Source organism: Miniopterus schreibersii (genome assembly GCF_964146895.1).
Source record: "Miniopterus schreibersii genome assembly, chromosome: 12".
NCBI lineage: Eukaryota > Metazoa > Chordata > Mammalia > Chiroptera > Miniopteridae > Miniopterus > Miniopterus schreibersii.
Genome location: NC_138112.1, coordinates 69,544,767 through 69,562,467, shown reverse-complemented (window position 1 = coordinate 69,562,467; position 17,701 = coordinate 69,544,767). Strand labels below are relative to the sequence as shown.

General features: G+C 44.8%; 1 long non-coding RNA gene across 6 annotated transcripts in view; it reads left to right on the top strand.

Annotated features, from left to right (window-relative positions):
* Window positions 1–4,726: 4,726 nt before the first annotated feature.
* LOC308564619 overlaps window positions 4,727–17,701 on the top strand; it is a 38,421-nt gene continuing 25,446 nt past the window's right edge. For all 6 annotated transcript variants that reach the window (XR_013999970.1, XR_013999971.1, XR_013999972.1 and 3 more), the window contains exons 1-2: window positions 4,727–6,416; window positions 9,706–9,996. This is a non-coding gene — a long non-coding RNA (uncharacterized lncRNA). The remainder of the gene's footprint in view (window positions 6,417–9,705; window positions 9,997–17,701) is intronic.

Here is a 17,701-nt window from a genome sequence, read left to right as displayed (position 1 = left end):
TAACTTGTCTGAGATCACACAGCTGTGGCAGGGTTTCTCGAATCCAAGCCCTATGCACTTTCTCAGCTACTTGCACTCCCGCACTCGAGCTGGTAACCTCGGGGACCCTTTCACAGGTGTAGTTGGATGAGAAGTTCCTGTCTCTTTTGAGGTGTTCCTGGGACCATTCCATTCACTTTTAGTGTCGAGAGGCATTGGCTTGTAGGCAAAGCAATTGTATTTTTGCAAGTGAAAAGATTCATGAAGCACCAAGCCACCAGTTCATTCTTCCAGTGAGCTGTTCAACAAGCATTTATTGAACACCTACTAGTCCATATCATTGTGCCAAGTGCTACTAAGGAGAAGGGAAGAGGCTTAGAAGCCTCCACCTTCAAGCACTGCTCATCAGTACATAAACCAACAACTGCCCACCTCTCACACCCAGAGGCCTCACTCTTTCCTCACAGGCTTTGGCACACTGGGGACCGCTATTCTGACTTCTATCACTGTAGGTCTTGAACTTCATAAACATGCAATTGTACCGTGTATATTTTTGTGTCCGTGTTCTTTAGTGGGATCCATCTATGTTGTTGAGTGCAGCAGTTATTTTTCATTCCGGTGTAGTATTCCATTATATGAATATTTCATAGTTTATGCATCCATTCTACATTTGCTCAGTTTGGGGCTATTATGAATAAAGCTTCCATGAACATTCTTGTATGTGTTTTGAGGGACCCAAATACTCATTTCTGTTGGGTATCAGAATTGCTTGGCCATAAGGTAAGCATGTGTTTAAAATGCTTTCAAAGCCCTAGCAGGTTTTGCTCAGTGGTTAGAGCGTCGGCCTGGGGACCGAAGGATCCCGGGTTTGATTCTGGTCGAGGGCACATACCTTGGTTGCAGGCTTGATCCCCAGGCCCCGGTGAGGGTGCATGCAGGAGGCAACCAGTTGATGTTTCTCTCTCACATTGATGTTTCTCTCTCTCTCTCCAGTCCACTCTCTTAAAATATCCTTGGGTGAGGATTTAAAAAAAAATGCTTTCATAGATAATGCCAAAGAGTTTTCCAACGCGACTGTACTAATTAGTACTCCTGCCAGCATTGTAGGAAAGTTCCAGTTGCATCACATCCTTGCCAGTACTTAGAACTGTTAGTCTTTTATTTTAGCCATACTGGTGCTGGTATGGTAATAGCACAACGTGGCTTTAACTTGTATTCTCTGGGTAGGAATGACATTGAACTCCATTTTATGTATCCATTGGCCACTTGGATATCTTCTTTTGTAAAGTGCCTATTCAAATCTTTTGTTCCTTCCCTACCCTCCTTTTAAAAATATTATTCTTGCCCAGCTGGCATGGCTCGGTGGTTGAGCATCGACCTATAACCCAGGAGACTGAGGTTTGATTCCAGCCAGGAAGTGCCCCGGGTTGTGGGCTCGATCCCCAGCAGGGGGGCGTGCAGGAGGCAGCTGATCAATGAATCTCTTATCACTGATGTTTCTGTCTCTCTCTCCCTCTCTTCCCCTCTCTGAAGTCAATAAAAATATTTTTTAAATAAAAAATAAAATGTTATTCTTACTGATTTGTAGGAACTCTTTATATACACTGGAGACAAGCTCTCTGTCAGTTATATGTGTTGCCAATATTTTCTACTCTGTGGGGTGCCTTTTCACCCTTTTAATGGCTTATAATTTTACAGGCACAATATATCAGTTTTTTATTTTATGATTAAGGATTTTTGTGTACTCTTGAAGAAACTAGCCTACCCCAAGGTCATGAAGATATTGTATTTTTTCTTCTAGAAATTAATAGTTTTTTTGTTTTTTGTTTGTTTGTTTTTTAATCCTCACCCAAGGATATTTTTCCATTGGTTTTTTTAAGGGAGAGAGGAAGGGAGGGGGAGAGACAGAGAGAGAGAAACATCCATGTGAGAGAGACACATCCATTGGTTGCCTCTCGAACATGCCCTGACCAGGGCTGGGGATTGAGCCTGCAACCAAGGTATGTGCCCTTGACTGGAATCTAACCCGAGACCCTTCAGTCCGCAGGCCGACACTCTAATCACTGAGCAAAACTGGCTAGGGCTATGATCCATTTGCAAATAATTTTCTTTTTAAAAAAACAACAACATTGATTTTAGAGAGAGGAAGGGGGGGAAGAGAGAGAGAGAGAGAGAGAGAGAGATACATTGATGGGTTGCTTCCCATACCTGACAGGGATTTGAACTGGTGACCTTTCAGTGTACGAGGTGATGCTCAACCAACTGAACCACACTGGCCAGGGCTGTCTCATCTGTTTTATGTTCCTTTATTCTTTCTTTCTTACCTTCTGTTAGATTAGTATTTTATATTATTTCATTTTTTTCTTATATTTATTATTTTCATTTCTCTGCATTTAAAGGAGAATCTTAGAGAAGCCAATGCTTACTCTAGAAGGTAAGATCTAATAGTGGACTTTCAGAGTCTGGCACCTAGAAAGGTTGGGGGTACACCTATCAGTATGATAGCCCAGCACATGTTCTGAGCATATAGCATCTCATCTGATAACAGTAATAATAAATAGAAACAACAATAATATAATAGCTAACACTTATATTTGCTCTTTCTATATACCAGGCACTACTCTAAGCATTTTATATATATTAACTAATTTAACCGCAAGTATGACCATAGATAAACACTGAAACAGATACTTCCTGTTCCATGCTTTATGTCTCTCAGCCCCTCTCGCTTGTCCAAACTCCTCACTTGGCTTCTCTGACATCCCAAGGGAAGGCTCTTCCTCTGTCTAATTACCCTACCCCCAGCACACACGGTCTGGCCCATTGGTGCAGTAGGCCCCCGAGTCCCCTGCCTCCTGTCTCCTTCCTGCTGCCTTAATCTCTCTGCTTTGACCCGCATGGCTTGGTAGCTGCCTGAGGAAGATGGAACGTCAAGGATGGACCCCAGCGGCTCCATCCTCCCCCCGCGGCCACAGCTCGCTAGCACAGGCCCCCAAGCCCCCAGTGTGCCTCCTTGGCAGAAAGATGCTCAATAACTATCTGTTCAATGAAGTCGGGAGGAAAGAATAAAGATCGAGTGGTCTTATGATTATATGAACACAGATACCCAAGTGAAGCTATCAGTGCCTAACAGGACTCTCCCACCTTGAGAAAGAAGAGCGCTACTCCAGCCTCCCTCAGTCCCTAACACACCTCCCTCCTCCTCTCCATCGAGCCAACGTGAGTCTGTCCCGGGGAGGAGAGGAGTGACAGTGACAGTGACAGTGACGGGTCCCTTTCCATCCATAAGGACAAAGGTAAACTCTACTTCCTTAGGCATCCTCCCCAGTCCCCTCGCAGGTGCCACAGAGGCGCCCCACCCTCTCTCTCTCCTCTCCCCCCCCCCCATCTGGCGTCACTGAGCGGCCCCGATGAGGCGGAGGTTGGGAGGGGGTGGCAACCTCTCTTTACCTTGTTCTCCGCCCCAGCCTCTGCATGGTCCACCACGCTCCTCGGCTGCTGCACACCAGGGTTCCGCGGCCGGCCACCGCGGCTTGGTCCCCGGTTACTCGCCACGAGGAACGGGCTAAGCGGGGATCCCGCCAGCTGACGGGGACGGGACACTATTCCCTCGCCGCCTGGGCGTCACCTGCAGTCGGGCGTGGTTCCCACCCCCTGCTCGCAGCCTTGTCTTCGGATTGGGTACCAGGTTTATTGTGGGCGACGCCATTGGCTGCAACGCCCGTCGTTTCCTGCGTCCTGGCCCCGGCTCTTCAGGGGACTCGCCGAACTGAGAGGGCGGGGAACTAGCCCCCGCCTGGGCGCGGGGGTCGGGGCTCTGGGCCGCCCCGGTCCCCGCCGCGGCAGCCCCGCCCCAGGCCGCCGCCCCGCGCGCCGCCGGACCTGCGCCCTCCCACAGGCCCGCGCGGCCCGCGCGTGCGCACTAGCCCAGTCTCGCCCCCGCCCCCGCCCCGCCAGGCGGTGGGTGGGCCGGCGGGCCAGTGGGGCTGAGTGGGCGAGGGGGTGGGGGGTGGGGGGTGGTAATGGGGTGCTGGGGAGGGAGTGACGGACTCGCTCAGGACTCTAATGTCTGCGGAAAAAGGGTTTCCGTTTGGGTTTCCTCTCTGGGACCCGAGGGAGCGGAGGAGAGAGGCGCACAGGGGGACGAGGGCGCCCGGCAACGCCTGCGGCCCGGGCGTCCGCTACCGGGCCGGGGTCCGCGGGTGGCTCCAACTGGAGCCCGAAAGCAGAGTGTCACAGATGCTGCGGCAGAAAGTGTGGGTGCCCTGGAACGGGCTCATCGTGATTGGGAAGAGAAAGGAGCTCCTGAGGAGAAACACGCAGAAGCCTAGGCTGTGGAATCCGAAGCCTGAGCCTGAGTACTGGACTCTGGAAGATGTGGAGAAGACGGTCTCGAAAGGGGAGTCGGGCCTGAGTCCGGAACGGAGGAGTGTGCGGTTACCACCGCCCGGTGCAGCTGGTGCATCGCGGGCTTCCGCCGGCCTGGGGCGGGCGAGCCCGGAGGAAGGGTGGGGAAAGCCAGAAGTCAGCGGCGGAACAGGGCTTGAATCTGGGAGTACGGGGACTACAGCAGGGTCTAGGAGAGGGCCTAGGAGGGAGTCTGGGTTTAAAGAAAAGTTGGGGTTTACTGAGGTGGAGACCAGTGGAGAAGACATGAGATCCAGAGGAAATGAACTAGGGCAGAATGAGCAGGAGCTGAGCGCAAGTGGAGAAAAACAAGTCAATTGGAGAGAAGGTGAAGAGAAGCTGAGTGGAGAAAAGCTAAAGTCAAGTGGAGAGAGGCTGAGGTCAAGTGGAGAGAAGCTGAGGGGGAGCAGAGAGAGGCTGATCAGAAGAGAGAAGCTGGGGACTAGTGGAGAGAGGCTGAGGTCCAGCGGAGAGAAGCTGATAAGAGAGAAGCTGGGGACTAGTGGAGAGAAGCTGAGGTCAAACGGACAGAGGCTAAGGTCAAGTGGAGAGAAGCTGAGGAGTGGAGAGAAGCTGATAAGAGAGAAGCTGGGGACTAGTGGAGAGAAGCTGAGGTCAAGCGGAGAGAGGCTGAGGTCAAGCGGAGAGAAGCTGAGGTCAAGTGGAGAGAAGCTGAGGTCAAGTGGAGAGAAGCTGAGGTCAAGTGGAGAGAAGCTGAGGTCAAGTGGAGAGAGGCTGAGGTCAAGTGGAGAGAGGTTGAGGTTGAATGAAGGGAGGCTGAGGAGTGGAGAGAAGCTGATGTTCAGAGGAGAGAAGCTGAGGTCAAGCGGAAAGAAGCTGAGATCAAGCGGAGAGAGGCTGAGGTCAAGTGGAGAGAAGCTAAGGCCAAGCGAAGAGAGGCTGAGGTCAAGCGGAGAGACGCTGAGGTCAAGCAGAGAGACACTGAGGTCAAGTGGAGAGAAGCTGAGTGGAGAGAAGCTAAGGTCAAGCAGAGAGATGCTGAGGTCAAGTGGAGAGAAGCTAAGGTCAAGTGGAGAGACGCTGAGGTCAAGTGGAGAGAAGCTGAGGTTGAGTGAGGGGAGGTTGGGGAGTGGAGAGAAGCTGGGGACTAGAGAGGATTTGAGATCCACTGGAGATAAGCTGCAGTCAAGTGCAGAGAAGCTGGGACTCAGTAGGGAGGAGCTGGGAACTAGTGGAGAGAAGCTGAAGGGTTCAAGAACAGGGAGCATAAATGAAGAGAAAATTGAAAGAGTGGTAAAAGCTGCTAGTGATGAGAGAGTAATAGAAGTTACTTACGCTGGGATGGAAAGTCCTTTTGAAAGGCTGGAAAGGAATGATCAAGAAGTAGAGGACACTGAGGAAGGCGTGGAAGTTGAGATGTTGGGTGGAGTGAGTGATCCTGATGAATCTGTTTCTGTGGAAAAGCACGAGGTTATAGATGAAGGCCCTGGTGAATGAGGCAGACGAAAGATTGAAGCTAAGGGAGGAAGGAGAAGCAGAGGAAGTGTTCAAGTCAATAAAGAGAAACTAGAGCCAAGTAGAACACTGTTAACCCTGAAAGGGTAAATATGAGAGAGGAAGGAGAGCAGCTAAGCCTAAGAGAAGACAGTGGGAATGAAGAGCTACTGGGAGTGAAGGCAGAGACCAAGGCCAAAGGAAGCAAAGCGGAGTGATAAGGAGAGAGATGGAAACATTTTGAGGAAAAAGAAAAGATTTGATGTGTCGATAGATAAAGGAAAATTGGATATTAGTTTCTTGGAGAAGAGCTGTAATCAAGGAGCTTGTAGGGAAATGTTTGAGAAATGGATTTAGGACGGGCTAGAAGGATCTGGTTGGCATAGTAAGAATGCATAGTGAGAGAAATGGAAAATCACAGCATGATAAAGGGTGAATAAGGAAGGTTGTGGAAGAAGATGCAGGCCAGGAAAAGCAAAGAAAATTTCTGAAAGAGGATCCTAAAGATGAACGAGGGGCTCTAAAGTGACAAGAGCAAGAGAAGAGATAAGAAAATGAAGAAGTGAAGAAAAAACGTAAGAAGCCAAATCACATAATAGTGATTATGTGTGTTAGGTTTTTTAAAGTCATTTCCTCCACTGTGGCCTTCCTCTCCCATGTGGCCAATTTTATAAAGGGACAGGCTGCTCACAGGGCCTGTATGTGTAGACCAAGTCCATCCTCATTGATCTCACCTATAATTACTTCCAGAATAATTGCTGGGCTCCACTATTTTAATCACGTCACCATGACCACCATTTCCACAGGTTTCCCTCACCTCCACATCAAATTTGAATTCACTTGATTTGAAATTGTCTCAGTTATTTGTATTATTGTTGTTTTCATCTTTGATTTTTTTTTTTTTTCTAATATATCTTTATTGATTTCAGAGAGAGGAAAGGAGAGGGAGAGAGAGATAGAAACATCAATGATGAGAGAGTTATTGATCGGCTGCCTAGCCCGCAAGCCGGGCATGTGCCCTGACTGGGAATCGAACCCCGATCACCTGGATCCTAGGTCGACGCTCAACTGCTGAGCCATGCCCAGCCGGGCTCATCTTTGATTTTTAATTATTCACATAATCACATGTACTTTTCCCCTGTGTCTGTGTCCTTTGGGATTTTTAAAAAATGTCTTCTACATGCGACCCACTGTCTACTCTTATTCCAGGGAAGAGAAAAGAATCCCCGAGTGCCCACTGTCAAGACATCAATGTCAAGATTTAGGCTCTTATATCCTGTTGTCTCTTGATAGGGATGTAAGAGATGACAAAAAAGCAGTCATGGATAGTTAGGATGAAAGGAATACTTTACCCTTTCCCCTCCATGTACTTTTAAAAGTCCATAAAATATCTAAGGAGTAGATACTTCATATCATAACATAGCACAAATATCATAACACAAATTTATAACAGCCTCATGTTTTTTTAATTGTTAAGTTTTCTACGTACCCTTTACTAATTTCCCCGAAAGTCTCCAAAAGATCTGTAAACACTGTCCAATATTTTTGTTCATATAGTCAAATCTAACAGATAATGTATCAATTCTGTTTTCCCACTGGCAATTTTTAGAGTCCTAAATGTCACCACAAGTGTTCTTATATGAGGGAGACAGAAGGAGATCAGACATACACAAAAGAGTAGGAGGCACTGTGACCCCAGAGGCAGAGACACACACAGAAGAGGAGGCATTGTGATCCCAGAAGCAGAAATAGGGGTGATATAGCCACAAGTCTAGGAATGTTGATAGCCACCAGAAGTTGGAAGGGTAAAGAATGGGTCCTTCCACAGAGCCTCTGTGAGAGTGTGACCTCTGCCAATACCTTAATTTTGGATTTCTGGCCACCAGAACTGTGAGAAAATACACTTCTGTTCTTTTAAGCCACCCAGTTGGTGGTAACTTGTTAAGCAGCTCTAGGAAACTAAGATCCTCCCTTTAGAGCAGAATTCCTCCAAATAGTTGTCATGCTTACTTTTTCTAAGTATTATTCTCTATTCCTTTTTATCTAACTTTTACATTGACTATTTTATTTTTTATGTTTTTATTGCTTTCGGAGAGAGGAAGGGAGAGGGAAACATCAATGATGAGAGAGGGTCACTGATTGGCTGCCTCCTGCATGCCCCCTGCTGGGGATAGAGCCTGAAACCCCCACATGTGCCTTCACCGAGATCTCCTGAATCTTAGGTCGATGCTCAACCGCTGAGCCACGTGGGCCAGGCAACACTGGACGTTTTAATATATACAGAAAAGTTGGAAGATTAGAGCAATGAGCAACTAAATATTCTCTACCTAGATTCAACAGTTGATGATAGTTTGCTCTCTTTGCTTTATCTGTTTACTTAAGCACATATCTCCTAATATAGATATTCTCTTACATATCCCTAATACCTAAGTAAATTTAAATTTTTAAAATTTTATGTTTCTTAAATTTTAATTTAATAAATTATAATTATGAATAATTCCCTTATATAATCTAATACTCAGTCTATATTCAAATGTTCCTCGCTCTCAAAGCATCTTTTATAACTTTTTTCCTTGGCCCAAGATCCACTCAGGGCTCATTTCTTGAGTATGAGTGTTAACTCTTTTAGTCTACATTAGTCGCCCTCTTATTTTGTTTTAACAACTTTGACTTTTTAAAAATTTCACACCTGTGTTCTTACGTGTGTCCAACATTCTGGGTTTATCTGATTGTGTCCAGACGATGTCATTTGGACATCATTTATCTGTTGTAGTTCCTGTGTCCTGGAAGTTGGGACATGTGCCCTGCTTTCTCTTTCCCTGTAGCACTCATCACCCTCTGACTCAGAGTTTTCCTCCTGTAGCTGTTTATTATCTATCTCTCCTCCTCTAGAATGTAAGTTCCATGAAGGAATCAATGTTTGTCTGTTGGATTACCTGGTCTAGTCGCTGTCAAACCAACACATAGTAGGCACTCAGCATGTATTTGTGGTCTGAAACAGTCAATCACATTCAGTGACTTTACCTAGCTCAATACTATTAAACATCTGTTGAGGAATTGCTGTAATAATTTACCCTGTTCTTTAGAATAGCTCACATTTTTTGAAGCCTCAAATGCCTACAGAGTCTTTATTCCATACTTGGGATTTGTCTAGGTATGGAAATTTCCCTCAGCAGTTTGAAGGCGTGCCTTTGTTTTGTCCCTTCAAGCATGGCCATTGAGAGTCCAGATCTATTTGTATGCTTGAGCCATTGCACATGACCAGGCGTCCTGTGTATGTGGCCTGTTTTCTCCTACTTGTCTCCATATTTCTTCTTATTTATTAGAAGTTTATAACTTGTTCTTTCTTCCATTCTCAAGGAACTCTGATCTCCTACTTGGACAATAAAATAGAGATATTGGGTGTGGGCAGAGATGGAAAGATAAGCTACAGAAACCTCAAGTCTAGTACTGTAGTAGGATATTTTTGACAAATGATAACTAACATTTATTGAATTCTTATAATAACCAGAATAATTTCATAGGCACCATGCTAAGCACTTTACATGTTCTCTATCATTTAAGCTTTCCAACAACTCTGAAGTAGGAACTGTTAGTCTATCAACTCTACCAACTAGAAACTGCAAGGGCCAAGCCCTGAGCCCAAGCAGCCTGACTAGAGCCACGTGGAAAGCACTATGCGAGATGGCTGCCTCAGTTTTCTAGCCTGCCAAAGCCAGGGCTCTGGTCCTGTCCGGGGGGCGGGGAATGCAGCTGTGCAACAACCCTTCCATTCACCCAGTGAATGCTTATTGAATGAGTGCTTCAGCGGCAAGTTAAGACTATAAATGCCAAAAAAACAGTGATGTTTATTTTCTTTCCCAGATCTCCGCCTTCCTGAGATCATCTACTCTGAGCCTCCTCTGGTGGTCCTCTGAGCACTGAGAAGTTGTTGCCTCTCTCAGAAGAGGCCTGCACAGACATGAGGTCAAGACGGACAGTTTTCGGTTGTGTGGGTCTCTCAGATTGCACTGCACAGTATAAAAATTAGGAACCAAGTAATCAGACTTTTTCTTTGGCTGGATTACATTTTCTCTTGGGATATCAGACGCATTCCACTGAAGCCACAGAAAGAAAAGTGAAGATCAAGATGCTGTGAAAAGAGGCAGCCACTGTGTAAGTACAGATATTTTCAACCACCTAGGTAGCTAGAACCTCATAATCTCTTTTTTACTAAAATTAACCAAAATGCACACATTTCAGGGAATTGAGGGGCTCCTGAGCGATTTTATGTATTTTTGTTATGCTCTTTTTTCTTTGCATATTCCCTAAAATTCCTATTTCTTGCAATAGGATGTGTTTGAAGGGGCATTATTGTTCGGCTTTTGTTCAAATACCCTCTTAGTCTGTCCCATTCATTCATTCATTCATTCATTCATTCAGCAAACACTGAATGTGCATACTATGTGCCGGTTGGGATGCAACCAAGGTGTAGGGCCAGATCCTTGCCCTAGGCCTCCTTTCTCATGTTGAGACAGACGTCTCAACCAGAAGATGACCATGCATTATGAGATGGATTAGCAGGGAGCTAAGTGTGATGGGATCCACAGGGAAGGGAGGGCCAGACGACAGGGGGGCTGGTTAGGGAGGTGATCAGGGAAGGCTTCATGGTGGAGATGACCATTTTGGGACTGACTTAAAAGGGTGAGAAGGTGTCAACATTGGGTGAGAAGAAGATAAATAAACATTCTAAGGAGAAAGAATAGTTCTGTCAAGGTGCAGTGACCAGGAACTGTATGGCTCATTCAGGAAAAGGCAAGAACTAAGTTTGGTGTGGCTGGAGCAAAGAGACTATTATAGAGACTGGTAGGATGTAAACTTGGGCAGAGTATAGGGACAGCCTTGAATACAGGATTGAGGAAGTTAGCCTTTGTTCTGTAGGTGACAGGGAGAATGAGCCCATCAGATCTTTGCTTTATATAATTTGCTGAGACATCTGAATCAACTGGGCGCAGCGTGGGAGTGGGTCAGAGTGGGGCACTGAGTGGTGCTCTTTCCAGCACAGAGTAGGTGCTCAGTAAAGCAGGAGGTACAATTATTATATCATAATGAATAGTTCAGGGTAGAGAAGATGAGGCTAAGAAATACTAAGGTTATGAAATGGGGATGAAAATAAGAGGATAGATTGGAGAGGGTTTTAGATATCCTGTTTAGCAGGATCTCCTGATTGTGACTAGATGGTGAGAAGGGAGGCACCAAGCTTACAGATAACAGTAGTTAATCTGTATCATCAACCTTACTCTGTATTTAGGTGCTTTGTATGCTATATCTCATTTAATTCCATAATAGCCCTGTGAGAGGGGTTGTATTATTATCTGAATTTTATAGGTGAGTAAGTTGGAGCCCAGAGTAGTCAATCAAAGTGATAAGGCAGGTATATTGTGGTACTAGTCCGGATATGAATACAAGGGATTCAGCACCCTTAGCTACTACTTAGCTTCAACAGCTGCCTGGATTTCAGTGCCAGGTGACTGGGAGGTGAAGTGACCACCCTAAGAAGCAGTTAATGAATGGTAAATTCAGGCCTGGAACCCACTGGAAGCACCTACTGCTTTCCAGAGCTCATACACAGGCTGCCCAGGTGCCACAGAAACATCGATGTAAGAGAGAAACATCGATCGGCTGCCTCCTACACACCCCCTTATTGGGGATCGAGCCCACAACCTGCGCATGTGTCCTGACTGGGACACATCCAGTAACCTTTTGGTGCCTGCGATGACACTCAACTAACTGAGCCACACCAGCTAGGGCTTTTTTTCCTTTTTAAATCAAAGTTGACATTTAATTTTATTTTATATTAGTTTTAGGTGTACATGGCCCATAGAATATTTTAAACAGTTTTTAGAACTAATTGCTAACATTAAAAAATCTAGAGGAAGATTAAAGATGGCGGAGGACTAAGTGGGAGCTACACTGACACTCTTCTGGGACCAAACTGGAATTACAACTAAAATATAGAAAAACCATCCTGAATAATCAACTGCTACTGAAGATGAGCTGGAGAGCACCCTCATAACCAAGGAGGAAAAGTGGAGACCACATAGAGATGGGTAGGAAGTACGGAGGCTCGAGAGGGCTGGCTGAGCTCCCACAGGCAGCAACTAAAGGTCCAGAGGGATATCTCAGCTGTGGGGGGCTCCTGCTGAGGACTTTGGGACCTAAACCCCAGGCTGGGCTTCCCAGCCAAGAGCATTAGAACTGAGAAAGGTGCCCACATAGCATCTGGCTGTGAAAAGCAGACAGTTTCTATCTGCCAGGGAGAAATGGCTGGAAATGCAGGCACCCTCTTAAAGAGCCAACTCGCAAAGTTTTATGTGCAGTCACTCACCTTGGGCTCCAGCAGAGGGAGGGCAGAATGGACTGTAACTGTGTGAGAAGAATCTAGGTTTGTGGGCTCTGGAGATAGAGCTCAGAGCTCAGAGGTCACCCCTCTGGATTGCTGTGCTGAGTCATTCCCCCAAACTGCAGAGGACATCTTTCACAGGCAGACATTTACCTTCCAAGCTGCTTTTGCCTGAGGGGGAAGCAATTGCCTGACCCTGCCGGAAAACCTCTTGTCCTACCCCATGGAGTTTCCATAGCCTGAGGCTCATTAAGAGAATCAGATTAATTAGCCTGCAGGCAGAAGCAGACCTCAGAGTGCTTTGAGTCTTTGCCTGATCTGCTTCTGGATCTGGGCCTTGGAAAAACAGACTTTGGTGTGCATCTTGGTCCTGTCCAAACATATCCAGCCCCAACAGAGAGGACCACAAGCCGTGGGTTGTTGATAGCTCCAAACAGGGTACTCAAGGGCAGTCACAATCAGTGTCTAACATTGGCCTGCACCAGAGACTGTCCAAAAAGACTGAGAGTCTTAGCAGGCCTGCCTAATACATAGAAACAAACCCAAACAGGCAGCCAAAATGGGGAAACAAAAGAACACACTCCAAATGAAAGAACAAGAGAAGTCTCCAGAAAAAGAGCTAAATGAAATGTAGATAAGCAATCTATTAGATATAGAGTTCAGAATACTGATTGTAAGGATGCTCAACAGCATGAAAAAAGATATGGAAATTATGAAAAATGACCGGTCAGAAATGAAGAATGATATAGCAGAAATAAAAATACATTGGAAAGAATCAACAGCAGATTAGAGAAAGCTGAGGATCAGATCAGCGAATTAGAAGACAGGGTAGAAAAAAATCAATCAGAGATCCAAAAAGAAAAAACAATTAAAAAAACAGGACAGTCTAAGGAAGCTGTAGGACAACATGAAATATAACAATATTTACATCATAGGAATGCCAGAAGAGGTCAAAAGTAAGTAAGGGTTAGAAAACTTGTTTGAAGAAATAATGGCAGGAAACTTCCCTAACCTGGTCAAGGAAAAAGTCACACAAGTTCAGGAGGCACAGAGAATCCCAAGCAAGAAGAATCCAAAGAGGCACATGCCCAGACACATCATAATTAAAATGCCAAAAATTCAAGACAAAGAGAGAATATTAAAGGCAGCAAGAGAAAAACAATCTGTTACCTACAAAGGAGCTCCCATAAGGCTGTCACCTGACTTTGCATCAGAAACTCTATAGGCCAGAAGGGAATGGCATGAAGTATTCAGGGTAATGCCAAACAAGGATCTGAAACCAAGACTACTCTATCCAGCAAGGCTATCATTCAAAATGGTGAAATAAAGAGCTTCCCAGACAAAAAAAAAAAAAAGGCTAAAGGAGTTTATCACCACCAAACGAGCATTGCAAAGAAATATTAAAGGGACTGCTGTAATAATAAGAAGAAATAGAGAAACATAGGCATAAAGAATTAAAATGGCAATAAATAAGGACCTATCAATAACAACCTTAAGGACTTTAAAGGAGAGATCAACAGCAATACAGTCATAGTCATGGACTTTAACACCCCACTGACTTCACTGGATAGATCTTCCAGACAAAAAGTCAACACAGAAACAGTGACTCTAAATGGCACACTAGATCAGATAGATTTAATTGATATTTACAGAACATTTCACCCCAAAGCTGCAAAATATACATTCCTCTCAAGGGCACATGGGTTATGCTCAAAGACAGACCGCGTATTAGGACACAAAACAAATCTCTACAAGTTCAAGAAGATTGAAATCATATCAAGCATCTCAGATCACAAGAGCATGAAATTAGAAATCAACTACAGTAAAAACACTCAAAAACATTCAAACACATGGAGGCTAAATAGCATGTTATTAAACAATGAATGGGTTACCAATAAGATCAAGAAATAAATAAAAAACTTCCTGGAAACAAATGAAAATGAACACACAACAACCCCAAATCTATGGGACACAGTGAAAGCAGTCCTAAGAGGGAAGTTCATAGCACTGCAGGCCTACCTCAAAAAGCAAGAAAAATTTTTAGTTAACTATCTAACCCTAGAACTTAAAGAATTAGAAAGCTCCTCTGTGAAGCTGTCCAGACCAGGGCTTTTGTTTGCTGGGAGTTTTTTTTATTGCTGCTTCGATTTCATCAGTTGTTATTAGCCTATTCAGGTTTTCTGATTCTTCCTGATTCAGTTTTACATGATCTCACTCATATGTGGAATCTAATAAACAAAATAGACTGAGGAACAAAATAGATCCAGAGAAACAGAAGCATGGAACAGACTGAGGGATCTCAGAGGGAAGGCGGGGGTGGGGGAAGGATAGGGAGAGGTTAATCAGAGAACTTATATGCATATAGCATAACCCCTGGACACAGACAATAGTGTGCTGAAGGCCTGGAGTGAGGGGATGGATACAGGGTGGAGGGGATCAATGGGGAAAGGGGGGGATATCTGTAATACTTTCAACAATAAAGATAAAATTAAAAAAGTTTTTTTAAAAAAATATATTCACATGAAAACCTGGGTTTCTGGCTTTCTAGAAAAGTGAGAAGATCTGGCCAAACCAGGCCCATATGCAACCCTTGCTGCCTGTCTGCATTCCCTTCAGCAGAGACCTGTGCTCCCAGTTGGCCAGAGCCTGACAGCCTGCCCAGGGGTCCCTGCCCACCTCCACAGGGGCCTGAGTTTGCATCTCTTAATGACAAGCTGGTCCAGTTTGATGCCAGGCTGTGCTTGTGCATTTAATCTTGTGTCAAGCCCAGGTCTCCACTGACAGCTAAATACTCTCTTTGTGAACTTTAGGGAATGCAGTATAAGATAAAAACAAGTTTTGTTTTGTTTGTTTGTTTCTAAATGCTGTGGGAATTGAGAAAAACTAAATACCTACCCATGCTTGAGTGCTCACAGGGAGGAGGCTTATGTGTACTGTAGTGCAGGACAAAGGTGAATGGTCATAGTTCCTGAAACCAGCACCAACCCATTAATATGAATTATCAATCCTTCCACGGAAAATGGCAAAAGTAGTGTCAGCTATGCAAACCATGCTGTGATTTTTTTTCTGTTTAATTTGTTTTGTAATAAGCAATTTGCTTGAATTTTGAGCTGTATACTTTGGGCAAATTATAAGGAAGCTTTTGGGGAAAATATGTATGTGTGTGTGTTTGTGTGTACCATAGCTTATATAGCTTGAAATTTTCTGCAGAAATTCAGTTTTCAGAACATTTTTAAAAGTTTTATGATTTATTAAGTGTTGAAAACCTGTTTCTGTGCCATTAAGTTAAAATGTGAGGCACAGAATGGCAAACAGGTATTTGTCCATATTAAATATTTTGCTATATTTAGCATGTAGCAGTCCCTCATGAGTGGCAGTGTCAAGCTGGACAAATGATGGAAATTATGCTTGTGTGACTTTGTCTGCAATTTGTAAATCACACTTAGAGACACAGATTCAAACAAGTGTAAGAAACAGAGCTGACTCCAGACCTGGGTTCTTGTGTGACACCAGTTTTCCCTCATGCCTGCCCCCCTGAATTAGGAACTAGAGGAAGGTGGCTGCTGCTGCTGGGCACAAATGTCTTACAGGCCACTGGGCACTGTTACGGAATGGCCACTGGGTCTCAGAGGTTCGTTGTTCATCTTGCAAGGGTGTTCATCCTGTCTGATCACGCTGACCCAACTCTCAAGAGGCCAGCCCTGCCAGCTTTCCCCTGGGAGTTAGAAATAATTGTATGAGGTTTGCATTGCAGATCGGTTTGGTCCTGGAGCCATTTCTACATAGAATACAGGGCTTGCGAGGCCACACTCTGCTGCTCCTTGGACTCTGACCCTTGCCCAGCACATTCTCCTTCCTCCTTCCTCTCCTCCTTAGACTCCCCACCCCCGATGTACATGCCTAGGGTGGAACCTGGATGTGTGTTGTGGCCGGTTCTGTTTGTGTCTGTATTGCTCAGAATCCACTCTTTCTTACTGACATATAGACAAATGCCTAATACTACGTGGTTAGCACCATGCTGAGAGCCAGGGATACAACAGGCAGGTGCCCTGTGCTGGGGACTAGAGGAGCAGGCAGGGACTGATTTGTGAACAAGGCAGCACTTTGTTACAGTATATCAACAACTGGTATTTTATCTCAGTCACATTATAATTTCATTTTTGTGGTGTGGCCTAAATAGCCTAGTTTCCCTCAGAAGATTCAGCCAAGTTCGTGGTAAAAGTCTACTTATTCATTTAACAACTATTTGGTAAGCACCTGTTATTTGCCAGGCACTGTTTCAGAGGCTGGGATTATAACAGAGAACAAACAGAAATTTCCCTGATTTCTTGGAGTTTATGCTATTGTGGAAGGAGACAGAAAAGTGATGTAGATATGTAATGTGAGCTAAGAATTTATTTATTTATTTTTTTGGAGGCGAAAGGATACCTCTATTAACGCGGTCCCAGAGGAGACAGTCTCCAAATTCTGGGCCTGAGCTAAGAATTTTAAAGGAAAGCCAAGCAGGGTGAGGAAGAGAGTATGACAGGTGTGTGCCTGCCCTTTAAGGTAGGGGAGGTTGGGAAGGCCTTTTTGATGAGGTGGCTCTCAAAGCAGGGCGCACAGGGAAGTGAGAGCAGCAGCTGTTTGGAGGAAGTCCTTTCCAGGCAAGGGGGCAGCAGGGACAGGGCCTCTGGGTGGTGAGCGTGAGCGTGAGCGTGCCCGGCCCACCGGCTGAATGTCTGCGCTCCTCACTCTCGTCGTCTGCACGTCCGTGTTGGGAGGAGCTAATGAATCACTTACGTGGAAATATTTATGTGAACCATCAAGCATGGTAAAAAGTTATCCTCTTTCTGTTTACTCCATCAGGTGTTTGGAGAGTGTCTAAATCATCACCGATCATAATGATTTTATTACAATCCTGTCCTTTCATTTTTTTTATGATCGAGGTGAAATTCACAAAACATATAATTAACCCTGTAAAGTGTACAATCCAGTGGCATTTGGTGCATCCACACTGTTGGGCAACCACTGCCTCTCTCGTTACCAATCTTTTCATCATCCTCCCTTTATTTTTAATATTAGTTTGTGTCACTGCTCTTGAAAAAGGATCCCCCCCCCCCATTTCTGACTTTGCTCTTTCTGTTTCTGGCTGGCCTTCCTCAGTTCCTGTGATTCATCCACATGTTTATTCAACAGATAATTATCAAGCGTTTACTGTGCAGTAGGCACCAGGCTAGGTAGGTACTAGGATGAAATGCTGACAGAGGACACACAGGTCCCCACATAACCTAGTGAGGGATTTAGAAACTGAACATATCATTACCGGAAAATTGATTTAAATGGTGATAAATGCTTATAAGAAAAAAGACTTTGGAAATTGTGTTTAAAACATTTGTGAAGTTATTAAAGCTACTAGAAGTAAGAAGCCACTAGCTTTTAAAGCTCAGCATAACATGATTATATATTTTTTATAATTTGTTCTTAGTTCAGAGACAG